A 12,978-nucleotide genomic window follows, 5' to 3' on the forward strand; every position below is an offset into this window, starting at 1 on the left:
TCATTTCCAACTCTTACTTCTAAAAATATATAATTTTATTATAATTTGTTTAGTTAAGTTTGACCCATTGTTTTAGCAATTGGATATTACAATTATCCCATCGCACCTTACTAATATAGAACATGCACCTCGCGTAGGCGAAATCTACACTATTCTATACTACTCTTGATGAGTGCTAAAACTTGGAAAGCATAAACTTAATATTTAATTTGGGGGAATTTGCAATTATTCTGATCTCACCAGCTTATTTATCATATAGATTGTCTCTCACATGCATAAATATACATTCACATGCATCAACATACATACAAAATGAAACAGTTATGGCCCCTAGCGCAATTGTTCTCCCAAGCCAATGAGAGAACCTAAGCTAACCTAATAACGATCTAAGCTTCTCCAAGGAAGATCTTAAAGGTTGTCCTCCTTTGATATTGTATTATTCTCTTTCTTCATAACATTACATTACGTAAAAGAAACTCGTTTTACATACGAGGGTGTGAGATGAGAAAAGAAGTTACATTAAGAGATTAAAAGAGAGGCACGACACACAGGTCATATTTTAAAATCCCAAAACAAAATAAAGGAAAACTAAGGCCATAACCGATCACCACAAGACAATAATAATAAACACATTATTATTATTAATTTAAATTCTGTTAATTAAATAAACCAAATTAAATTTTGGCGACTGATCACACTATGCAGAGTTAGTCGGGGGTTCCGCTGATACTTTAAAGCACAACTCTTGCGCAGTCACAACCCTACTCGCATAACACTTTGACAATACAACCCTTGTACCGTCATGAACCCTAATGCATCAATTTCATACCGTCAAACACACCTCGATTGTTAATTCAGTATGATTGATCAACACGTCATTTCTTCACCATACCAATGTCGGATCAAGAAGCAAATGACCATTGATCGCTCAAAGGAAAACGACCATTAAGTGTTTGAATGAATGAAACAGAAACATTATATCATATATACCATATTTTTCATTATGATTACTTATATCATATATATAACTTGATCTATCTTAATTGCGTAACCTATGGACGATCGATGTATCGCTGCTTCACCATACTAATGTTGGATTCCGAAGCATAATCAACATCAATCATCCAAATCGTACACACATGATGCCAAATTTAATTACTCATTTATTCTTTGATTCATTCAGTCTTTTAATCATATTAATACAGAAAATACAGAAAATAAACAGCTATCAGATGCATGGTTTCATAAGTGGCTCTGATACCACTGAAGGAGAATAGCGATCCAAAACGCAGCGGAATTTAAAATTTCTCCTTTAGTGATCCTTATGAATGGGGATGATCAGTGATAGATTTGTTATATCTTGTGGCGATTGTAACCTTTGATGCAGATCTAAGGAGCGATCACAAATGTTGAATGGCGATAACGCCTCTACTCAGTCCACACGAATGGATTCCTTCAGTCTCAGTGCTATCTGCTACGAATGAAGGCTTTGAGTGAGTGAGAGAGAGAGAGAGGGAAATGGAATTTTCATCTAAACAAATGCTTCTGCAGAAGGGTTCTATTTATAGAACTACTTGTGTGGGTTGTAAGCTAAAAAGCCCACTTAAGTGTATGTGGCCTATATCTTATGATATACCAAAATCACTTAAGCGTGTGGTGCCTTACCATATTTCGTATTCTTCTTAAGTGCACCGTACCTTACGATGTTCTACAATTCACTTAAGTGCACCGTACCTTACGGTGTTTCTTATTTACTCTATCTTTCATCAATCCGTCCTTTTGTGTGTGACCCTGTAGGTTTTCGCGGCATTGGCAATTATATTAAATCACGTATTTAACATAATAAATAATGAGTGGTATCTAGAAACACATCACTGCTACCCAAGACACGCAAATGTCATGTGATCTGACAAATCCTTTTGTGATTATACTTATGTGTATAATTACCATTTTACCCTTATGTCTATATTGAACATAAGGCATAGACCGTGTCATCCTTGTCCAGTTCAATATGGGTCCCTTAGACATTCATCCTGTTATGTAGGATGGGATAATTCCATCTAGGTCACTCATGTCCCTCAGCATGCTTCGTTGAGTACCCATCAACTGTCTTTATGGTCATCCAGGTACGGATAATAATTGATCAGCAATAAAGCACTCGACTCTACATCTAGGGTCCATAGTGGTTTCAGGTCAAAGGGTGGTATACACCAATATCACCTTGAGAATAACTTATGACACTATGCATAACATTCTAGATTATATTCTCATAGCGGGTCAATCTAGTATAAATATTACTCCTAATATTCATACTTATGTTTAAGACTTGATAACTCCTTATCCATGATCCATGAGATGTGATTGTTGGTTCTATGTGTTGGCAGCAATTTTGATAAAACCTAGAGCGTTCACAAGTTGTCACATGTGTTGTCTTGACATAAGATAACATGTACCTGCAGAATGTTTAAAATATGATTATGCAGGATTTTACTGAGATGTCAGACCCGATGTCATGACATCTGTATACAGAATATTCAGTCCGAATGTTATGTATTATGTAATTGCGTTTTTAATGCTAATCTGTGTATGATTGATGAGATGATTGAATACACTATCAATCAGTAATTACAACTAGATTGACTTATTTTCCAAAGAGATTTAATCAACTGTCATGAGAAGATATGAATGGAAAATAGTTTTAGGGTTTAATGATGTCCAAGCCCAGCCAAATGCTTCTATAAAAAGGACATGGAAAACCTGATTTGATACACAAGAAATAACGAACAAACTATTGAGAGAGAATAAGGGTTTTAGTCTTGTGTGGTTGTGTGAATTGTAAGTCATTCAATTCATCCATAGATGATTGAATTGGTCTGATTTTTGAGTTGTAATTTGTCCACTCTAAGCTTTGAAGCATGAGTGTGTGTTTACTTGATTGAAGCTTTTAAGCAAGATCAAGTATGTGTCTTTGAAGAGTGTCTTATTTTCATTGTAATTCTTGTTTTATATCACTGCTGTGATTGAGGGGGAGTGAGTAGGATCTCATATCTAAGAGTTCTTAGGTAGAAGTCACACGGGTAGAGATTAGGTGAAAAGACTGTAACTTAAAGTTGTTTACTGAGAGTCTTTGAACTGATTCTGTTTAGTGGATTTCCTTCCTGGCTTGGTAGCCCTCAGACGTAGGTGAGTTTGCACCGAACTGGGTTAACAATTGCTTGTGTCTCTTGCATTACTGTTCTTTATCTTTTATCCTGTTTGTATTGTTCATATATTAGTGTCCTGACATTACTTTCGACATCTCATATTCGATACCAGAATTTCAATTGGTATCAGAGCAGGCATCCTGCTCTGGTTCTGGGTGAGATCTAGGGACGTTACTTTCTGGTACTATGGAGAGAGATAGAGGATCTGTTCACAGACCGCCTATTTTGGATGGATCCAACTATGACTACTAGAAACCCCGAATGGTAGCCTTCCTAAAATCTTTGGATAATAAGGCTTGGAAGGTTGTTTTAACAGGCTGGGAACATCCATTTATTACTAAGGATGGAGAAGCTACAACTGATAAGAAGGCTGAGGAACAATGGACCAAGGAGGAGGATGATCTAGACCTTGGAAAATCTAAAGCATTGAATGCTATATTCAATGGAGTAGATAAGAATATCTTCAGATTGGTAAACAACTATGAAGTGGATAAAGATGCTTGGGACATTCTCAAAACCACTCATGAAGGCACCTCTAGAGTAAAGATGTCTAGACTGCAGTTGCTTACTACCAAGTTTGAAAATTTAAGGATGAAAGAAGATGAAAATATTCATGAATTTCATATGAATATCCTTGAAATTGCTAATGCCTCAGGAGCCCTGGGTGAGAAGATGTCAAATGAAAAACTAGTGAGTAAAATACTCAGGTCACTTCCTAAGAGATTTGCCATGAAAGTGACAGCCATAGAAGAGTCTCAAGACATTTCCAATATGAGAGTTGATGAGCTAATTGGATCCCTCCAAACATTTGAGATGGGAATGTGTGATGGATCTGAAAAGAAAGTCAAAAGTATAGCCTTCATGTCAAACACTGAGGAGAAAGAGAAAGTGGTCAAGATATTGATGACGATCTGGAAAATGATGTAGCATTACTGGGAAGACAGTTCAACAGACTTCTAAAAAAGATGAATGTAAGGTCTAAGGCTAATGTCAAGAACATCTCATCTGACATCAGTAAATCCAATAATGTTGGAAGAAGAACAAGATCAGATGAAAAGTCCAAAGAAGGAAAAGGAGTTCAGTGCCATGAATGTGATGGGTATGGACACATTAGAACTTAATGTGGGACCTACCTCAAGAAACAGAAGAGGAGTCTTGCTGCTACTTGATCTGATGAAAGTAAAATAGAAGAGTCTGCAAATCTTGTGACTGCCTTGACTGGAAGATGGGGTTCTGATGAAGACTCAAGTGATGATGAAGTGACCTTTGAAGAGTTAGCCACTACTTACAGAAAGCTGTGTCACATGAGTGAAGAAGTGTGTCAACAAGTTGAAAGTCAGAAGAAAGTGATAGCACAGCTGGAGAATGAGAAGGAAGAATATTTGGAAACCATCTCTAAGTTGAAGACTGAAGCAGTATTCTTGAATTCTAAACTGGATGAGATGACAAAGTATGTAAGAATGCTAAACAATGGATCTGACACCTTAGACAAAATTCTCCAGACTAGACAAATGACAGGAGACAAGTCTGGCATTGGGTTCAATGAATCTAAACCTGAGTGCAACCACAGTGGTAGCAAACCAAAGTCCAAACCTAAGTGCAGTCACACTGATAGAAAACCAGGGATGTCACAACATCATAAAGGAAGACAACAGAAAGGGAAACATCAAAGATGGAGATGTCATTAATGTGGAAAATTTGGCCACATAAAACCATTCTGCTATAAGCTGTATGGCTATCCTAGCCCTTCTCATCATCAACCTAGACCTAAACATCACAGACCTGTCAACAAAAAACAATGGGTTCCTATGACTGATGTTACAAGTCTGATAACTCACACTTCCTTCAGAGTTTCAGCCAAAGAAGATTGGTATTTTGACAGTGGGTGCTCCAGACACATGACTGGAAACAAAAGCCTGCTAATTAGCCTTCATCCTCATGCCACCAGCTATGTAACCTTTGGTGATGGAGCAAAGGGTGAAATCAAGGGAATTGGTAAGCTGAACTTCCCTGGAGTCCCTAATCTTGACAATGTCCTACTTGTTAAGGGACTGACTGCAAACCTAATAAGCATCAGTCAACTGTGTGACCAAGGTCTAACTATAAACTTCACTAAAACTGAATGTCTAATTACTAATAAAGAAAAGGAAGTGATCATGAAAGGAGTCAGGTCTAAGGATAACTGCTACATGTGGAGTTCTCAAGAAATTGGTTATTCATCAAAGTGTACTCTAGCCAAAGAAGAAGAAGTGAAGATATGGCATCAAAGATTGGGCCATCTGCATCTTAAAGGTATGAAGAGGATTATATTTGTTGAAGGTGTTAGAGGAATTCCCAACTTGAAGATTGATGAAGGAAGAATTTGTGGGGAATGTCAGATTGGAAAACAGACAAAGATGTCACACTAGAAGGTTAGACATGACACCACTTCCAGAGTGCTGGAACTCCTCCATATGGATTTGATGGGACCCATGCAGGTGGAAAGCCTTGGTGGGAAGAAGTGTGCTTATGTAGTGGTGGATGACTTCTCCAGATACACCTGGGTCAATTTTATAAGAGAAAAATCTGATGTATTTGAAATCTTCAAAGATCTTTGTCTAAGACTTCAAATAGAAAAGGAAAGTCAAGTCAGTAAAATCAGAAGTGATCATGGGAAGGAATTTGAAAACAACAAATTTGCTGAATTCTATGCATCAGAAGGAATTAGTCATGAGTTCTCATCTCCCATTACTCCCCAGCAAAATGGTGTGGTAGAAAGGAAAAATAGAACTCTCCAAGAATCAGCCAGAGTTATGATTCATGCCAAGAAATTGCCCTACCACTTCTGGGTTGAAGCTATGAACACAACCTGCTATGTCCACAACAGAGTAACTTTGAAGAAAGCGACTCCTACTACCTTATATGAAATCTGGAAAGGGAGAAGACCTACAGTTAAATACTTCCATGTGTTTGGTAGTAAATGTTATATCTTGACTGATCGTGAGCAAAGAAGAAAGATGGATCCCAAAAGTGATGAAGGACTATTTCTAGGCTACTCAACAAACAGCAGAGCATATAGAGTCTTTAATTCCAGAACAAAATTAATGATGGAATCTATCAATGTTGTTGTTGATAGTCAACAAACTGATGTCACAGACGATGTTGAGACATCTCTAAATGATGCATCAGCTGAGTTACCAGACAAAAATAATGAGAGTGAACCTCCTCAAGCAGAACCTGAATCTGGAAAAATCGACAAGGGACCCTCCATCAGAGTTCAGAAGGATCATCCTAAAGATCTCATTATAGGAGACCCAAATAAAGGGGTCACAACTAGATCAAGGGAAGTGATCTCACATGGTTGTTTTGTGTCCAAGATTGAGCCTAGGAATATCAAGGAAGTCTTGACTGATGAGTTTTGGATCAATGCCATGCAGGAAGAGTTAGTCCAATTCAAGAGGAATGAAGTATGGGAACTGGTTCCAAGACCTGAAGGAATAAATGTCATAGGCACAAAGTGGGTGTATAAGAATAAATCTGAAGAACAAGGGGTGGTTACTAAAAATAAAGCAAGATTGGTAGCACAAGGATATACTCAAGTTGAAGGAGTTGATTTTGATGAAACATTTGCCCCTGTAGCTCGCCTTGGATCCATTAGACTATTGCTTGGAGTGGCATGTATTCTGAAGTTCAAACTGTTCCAAATGGATGTAAAAAGTGCCTTCTTGAATGACTATTTAAATGAGGAAGTATATGTTGAACAACCTAAAGGATTAACAAATCCAAATCTTCCAAAGCATGTGTACAAGTTGATGAAAGCCCTCTATGGTTTGAAACAAGCTCCTAGGGCTTGGTATGATAGACTCACAGTGTTCCTCATTAACAATGGATACAGGAAGGGAGGTATTGACAATACCCTATTTGTTAAGAATGAAGGAGGAAAACTCATGGTGGCTCAAATATATGTGGATGATATTGTGTTTGGTGGGATGTCAGATTAGATGGTCAAACATTTTATTAAACAAATGCAGTCTGAATTTGAGATGAGCCTTGTTGGAGAACTGACGTAATTCCTTGGGCTACAAGTGAAGCAGATGGAAGATTCTATCTTTCTATCTCAAAGAAAATATGCCAAAAACATTGTTAAGAAGTTTGGCATGGAGAATGCAAGTCATAAAAGGACACCTGCTCCTACATATCTGAAAGTCTCCAAACATGAAAATGGTGTTAGTGTAGATCAAAGTCTACACATAAGCATGATAGGAAGTCTGCTATATCTCACAGCAAGTAGACCTGACATTGCCTTTGTTGTAGGTGTTTGTGCTAGATATCAAGCTGAACCAAAAGTTAGTCATATAAACCAAGTGAAGAGGATACTGAAATATGTCAATGGCACCAGTGACTATGGGATATTGTATACTCATGGTTCTGGATCTATGTTTACTGGATACTGTGATGTTGTCTGGGCTGGCAGTGCTGATGATAAGAAAAGCACATCAGGAGGATGTTTCTTCTTGGGGAACAACTTGATATCATGGTTTATCAAGAAACAAAATTGTGTGTCCCTATCCACTACTAAAGCTGAATACCTAGCAACTGGGAGTAGTTGTTCTCAACTGGTTTGGATGAATCAAATGTTGACTGAATACAATGTCACACAAGATGTCATGACATTATACTGTGACAACCTGAGTGCTATAAATATTTCTAAGAATCCTATTCAGCACAGCAGGACAAAGCACATTAATATTCGGCATCACTTTATTAGAGAACTAGTGGAAGAGAAAATCATAGCCCTGGAGCATGTTACTACTAAAATGCAATTAGCTGACATATTTACAAAGGCTTTGGATGCTAATCAATTTGAATGTTTGAGAGGGAAATTAGGGATTTGTATCCATGAGAATTTATAGCAATTAATTTTGAGTGGAAAAGGTAATAAAAATATTGTCTGCCCACTTAAAAGAAAGTGCCCCATTTATGGTAAATCATTACCTAGTATTGGAAAAACCATCTATAGCATTCTCACACGCAACCTCAGCTCAACCACTTCCATCTTCATCAAACTTTATCGACCATCTCTGCTAGGGCAACAAAAATACTTTCACAAGCTCAACAAGATGTCACAACATCCTTCATCTCCTGGTTCTAAACCTGTGCACAAATCAAGAACACCATCCATGGATTTTCTTCACGAAGACATTTTGGAAGTTATTCCCCTACCAGTCATCCCAGGCGACACCCCTGATCCATCCTCCACTGCTGGACATACTCAAGGTAACAGTTCTGATAACCCTACCTCTAAAGATGACATGCATCATACTGATCGTGTCATTAGAAATTTGGTCACGAGGATCCTAAATGAAGAAGACTCAGTCAAGGGATTTTCGACTCCTCTATCTAAAAGGGACCTCTCACCTGAGGTGGAACCTCATAATGAGAAAGATGATGAGTCATCTAGGTCAGAGAAAGATATAGCTGCTGAGGGACTGTGTTCTTTAGGGCAAACCTTGCCTAGGAAGAAATTTGTAGATGCTTCTCAGAAGCATGACTCTGGTAAGGTGATTGACTTGGAAGAAGAAAGCTCAGATGATGAAGATGACACCTTGCTTCATCACTTGAAGCTAAGTGTTGCAAAGAGAATGAAGACTAGGAAGGGTAGGTCTGTGGCTGAGATGATGACAGCCAGAACTAGTAAGAAGGCTACTGCTGTAGGCCTTTCAAAGTCAAGGAGTAAAGTGGAGGTAAAGAAGAGAAAGGTAAGAGAAAGTTATGATTCAGAGGAAGATGTTGAAGACGATGCCCCAAACATCTCTCCTGTCAAAAAGCCAACTGTTAGAAAATCTCCTACTAAGGTTGCTGCTGTACATTTGGATAACATTTCCTTCCATCTGGAAGAAGGTGCAGCCAAGTGGAAATTTGTGATCCAAAGGAGAGTAGTTGTGGAAAGGGAACTAGGAAAGGATGTTGTGGAAGTTAAGGAGGTTATGGATTTGATCAAGTCTGCTGGTTTAATGAAAACAGTTAGTGGGTTACCCCAATGTTTTGAAGGTCTTGTTAAAGAGTTTGTGGTGAACATCCTTGAGGATATTGCTGACAAGAACAACAAAGAGTTTTGTAAGGTGTTTGTTAGAGGAAGGTGTGTAAGGTTCTCTCCTACTATGATCAATAAGTTCCTAGGAAATGGAACAAAAGATGTTGTTGAATTATACGCCATAGACAATGAGGTCTGTAGGACAATAACTGCTGGATAGGTCAAGGAGTGGCCAAGCAAAAAGCATCTCTCTGCTGGAAAATTAACCGTGAAATATGCTTTCTTGCATAAGATAGGGTCAGCCAACTGGGTACCAACAAACCACATCTCAACAATCTCTAATGCTCTTGGAAGGATCATATTTTCTATTGGGACCAAGCTTAATTTTGATTATGGAAGGTTCATGTTTGAACAAATTGTCAAACATGCATCCACAAATGCAGTGAAGTTGCCCATTGCTTTTCCCTCAATAATTTGTAGGATAATCCTAAGCCAACAACCTGGTATTTTCAACACAAGTGATATCCCTAATAGAAGAAAACCTCCATTATTAGTTCATTACAAGTCATTTGAAGGCAGTCATGTCAATGACATTGTCATGACATCTGCGATGAAGAAGCCTACCTCTCAAGGTGGCCTGATTGCTGAACTGAAAGAGACCTGTAAGAAATTGGAGACTGGGATTAGGGTGGCTAAAGCTAGGAAAGAAGCTTTAGAGGTTCTGATTAATAGCTTGGAGCAAGGAGACATGGATAATGTTGGTAAAGCCAAGGACACAGATGCCCACACCTCAAGTGAGAGGTCTGAATATCAAGATACATCAAGTGGCAGTTCTGGATCCGAAGCTGATGAAGATGCTAGTTCCTCAGACTGAATTGGTGAAGATGGTCCCCCTATTATAATGATGTGCTGTTCTGGATGCATTGATGCATTGTTGTTTGATGTTTGAATTTTTTTGGCAGTCTTGTTTTGATGTCATGATGTAATTTTTGGGTTCTTTGTGTTTTCTCTGGATTTCTTTTTATCTCAGCTGATATAGCTGTGTATAATTATGGTTCTGTAACACCTGACAATATGTTTTAACATTTTATATGTTATAACATTCTATGTGACATTCTCTGTTGGACTAATTGACATTTATGTTGTCTAATTGGTCATTTTGGTCTATTTTGACTAAAAAGGGGGAGAAGTTAATATGTGGAAAGCTGCAGTTAATGTGTGGAGAGTTGTAGTTAATATGTGCTGAAGTCACTAGGCTAAACAGATGACAGTTGATGTTGAACAGAATGATGTTTTGTGTTGTACAAGTGATATTGAAGGAGATGTCAGATGGGGTGATGGATGTTACAGGTGTTGTTGAAGGAGATGTCTGTGTTGAACAGACTTAGAGGGAGAAGAAGCACAAATGTGTTTAATGTGTGTTTACTAGTTGCTATTATAGCTAGTAAATGTGTGGTTTATTACTTCTGTTGTTGCTTAACTGCTGAAATGTTTTGTACTCTGTAAACAAATGGACTGATATATGTTTTAGACAAAATTTGCCAAAGGGGGAGTTTGTTATTTTCCATGTGTTGCCAGCAATTTTGGTAAAACCTAGAGTGTTCACAAGTTGTCACATGTGTTGTCTTGACATAAGATAACATGTATCTGCAGGATGTTTAAAATATGATTATGCAGGATTTTACTGAGATGTCAGACCCGATGTCATGACATATGTATACAGAACATTCAGTCTGAATGTTATGTATTATGTGATTGCATTTTTAATGATAATCTGTGTATGATTGATGAGATAATTGAACACACTATCAATCAGTAATTACAACTAGATTGACTTATTTTCCAAAGAGATATAATCAATTGTCATGAGAAGATATGAATGGAAAATAGTTTTAAGGTTTTATGATGTCCAAGCCCAGCCAAATACTTCTATAAAAAGGACATGGAAAACATGATTTGATACACAAGAAATAACGAACGAACTATTGAGAGAGAATAAGGGTTTTAGTCTTGTATGGTCGTGTGAATTGTAAGCCATTCAATTCATCCATAGATGATTGAATTGGTTTGATTCTTGAGTTGTAATTTGTCCACTCTAAGCTTTGAAGCATGAGTGTGTGTTTACTTGATTGAAGCTTTTAAGCAAGATCAAGTATGTGTCTTTGAAGAGTGTCTTCTTTTCATTGTAATTCTTGTTTTATATCACTGTTGTGATTGAGGGGGAGTGAGTAGGATCTCATATCTAAGAGTTCTTAGGTAGAAGTCACACGGGTAGAGATTAGGTGAAAAGACTGTAACTTGAAGTTGTTTACTGGGAGTCTTTGAACTAATTCTGTTTAGTGGATTTCCTTCCTGGCTTGGTAGCCCCAAGATGTAGGTGAGTTTGCACCGAACTGGGTTAACAATTGCTTGTGTCTCTTGCATTACTGCTCTTTATCTTTTATCCTGTTTGTATTGTTCAGATATTAGTGCCGTGACATTACCTTCGACATCTCATATCTGATACCAGAATTTCAGTGATCATCAGTCTATATACATAATAATGCTTTAGTGTTATCCCACTTCACAATAAAGCTCGACTACGGATTTTTTAAGAATAGTGTCCTTATGTTTAATGGGATCTCATGATTAAGTCACACTTGATACATTAAACGGACTAGCTATTCTAGAGACTTTATCAAACAAACATAATAAAGAAAAAGCCTTTTATTATTAATAAATAATTCGATACAAGTACCAAAAGTATTGGACTCTAGGGCTTGCATCAACAATCAGAACCTGGTATTCAGAGTCCGGTGACAGAGTTCATCAGAGTTGTTTGAGCGGAAGACTTCAGAGCTTGACATCGTCATAGGCTTCAAAGTCATAAAGCTTTGGATGAGTAGAGTTCAGAAGCGATGAGTATAAAATCCAAAGATTGATTATCTTGTAAAAGACACGTCTCAGAGTTAGAGTATACTATGTTCATAATTTGATGACATCACATGTCATTCAATCAGAGTCAGAACCAGTATCTAGTATATACACACTAAACAAAACCATTAGGGTAAAAATATGAAAAGAAACAAGAAAAAGAAATCACCCTTGAAACCATAGAGCAAAGAAAAAAGAAAAGAAAGAAAAAAAAAGCAAAGAAAATGCTCATGGTTGTGTGGATTTGAAAAGAAAAAGATAGGGATCAAAGAAAGAGAAATCATGTAGAGTTGAATGTTTGGGATTGCTCCCTTAGGATAGGCAACTTTGTTGAATTCTCTTAATCATATCCTTTCTTGTAACCTAAGCCACATTACAACCTTTGCAAGACCTCTTGATTCCATTTTTCACATGATTTGGTATTTGTTGTGATAACCGTATGATTTGAGTTGTTGTTGATTTAATTGCTTGGATGAGTGAAAGTAACCCTTCATGTTATTCATCATTATTATGGTGTGTTTAAGTTTGATTCAATTTTGACATATATGGCTTTGAATTCCTTGGAATGATTTTTGCACTCAACCATTTTCCTTATTCATGTTTTGTCTAGAATTGAGATAGGTGGATTGAGAAAATTGCCAAACACTTTTGAACCATTTGAATGTCCTTGGTAAATCCTTGTTTCAATCTTTTGTGTCATTGCTTTGGTTGTGAGGGTGAAAACTTTTGTTTAGGGACAAACAAAATGCTAAGTTGGGGACAGTTGTTAGGGACCAATTAGTACTACTTTTTATATCATTTTATTGGTCCCTTTTACCAAACTTTGATGTAATTACACACTTTTATTCT

This window comes from Lathyrus oleraceus, chromosome 7, assembly GCF_024323335.1.
Source record: "Lathyrus oleraceus cultivar Zhongwan6 chromosome 7, CAAS_Psat_ZW6_1.0, whole genome shotgun sequence".
Lineage (NCBI taxonomy): Eukaryota > Viridiplantae > Streptophyta > Magnoliopsida > Fabales > Fabaceae > Lathyrus > Lathyrus oleraceus.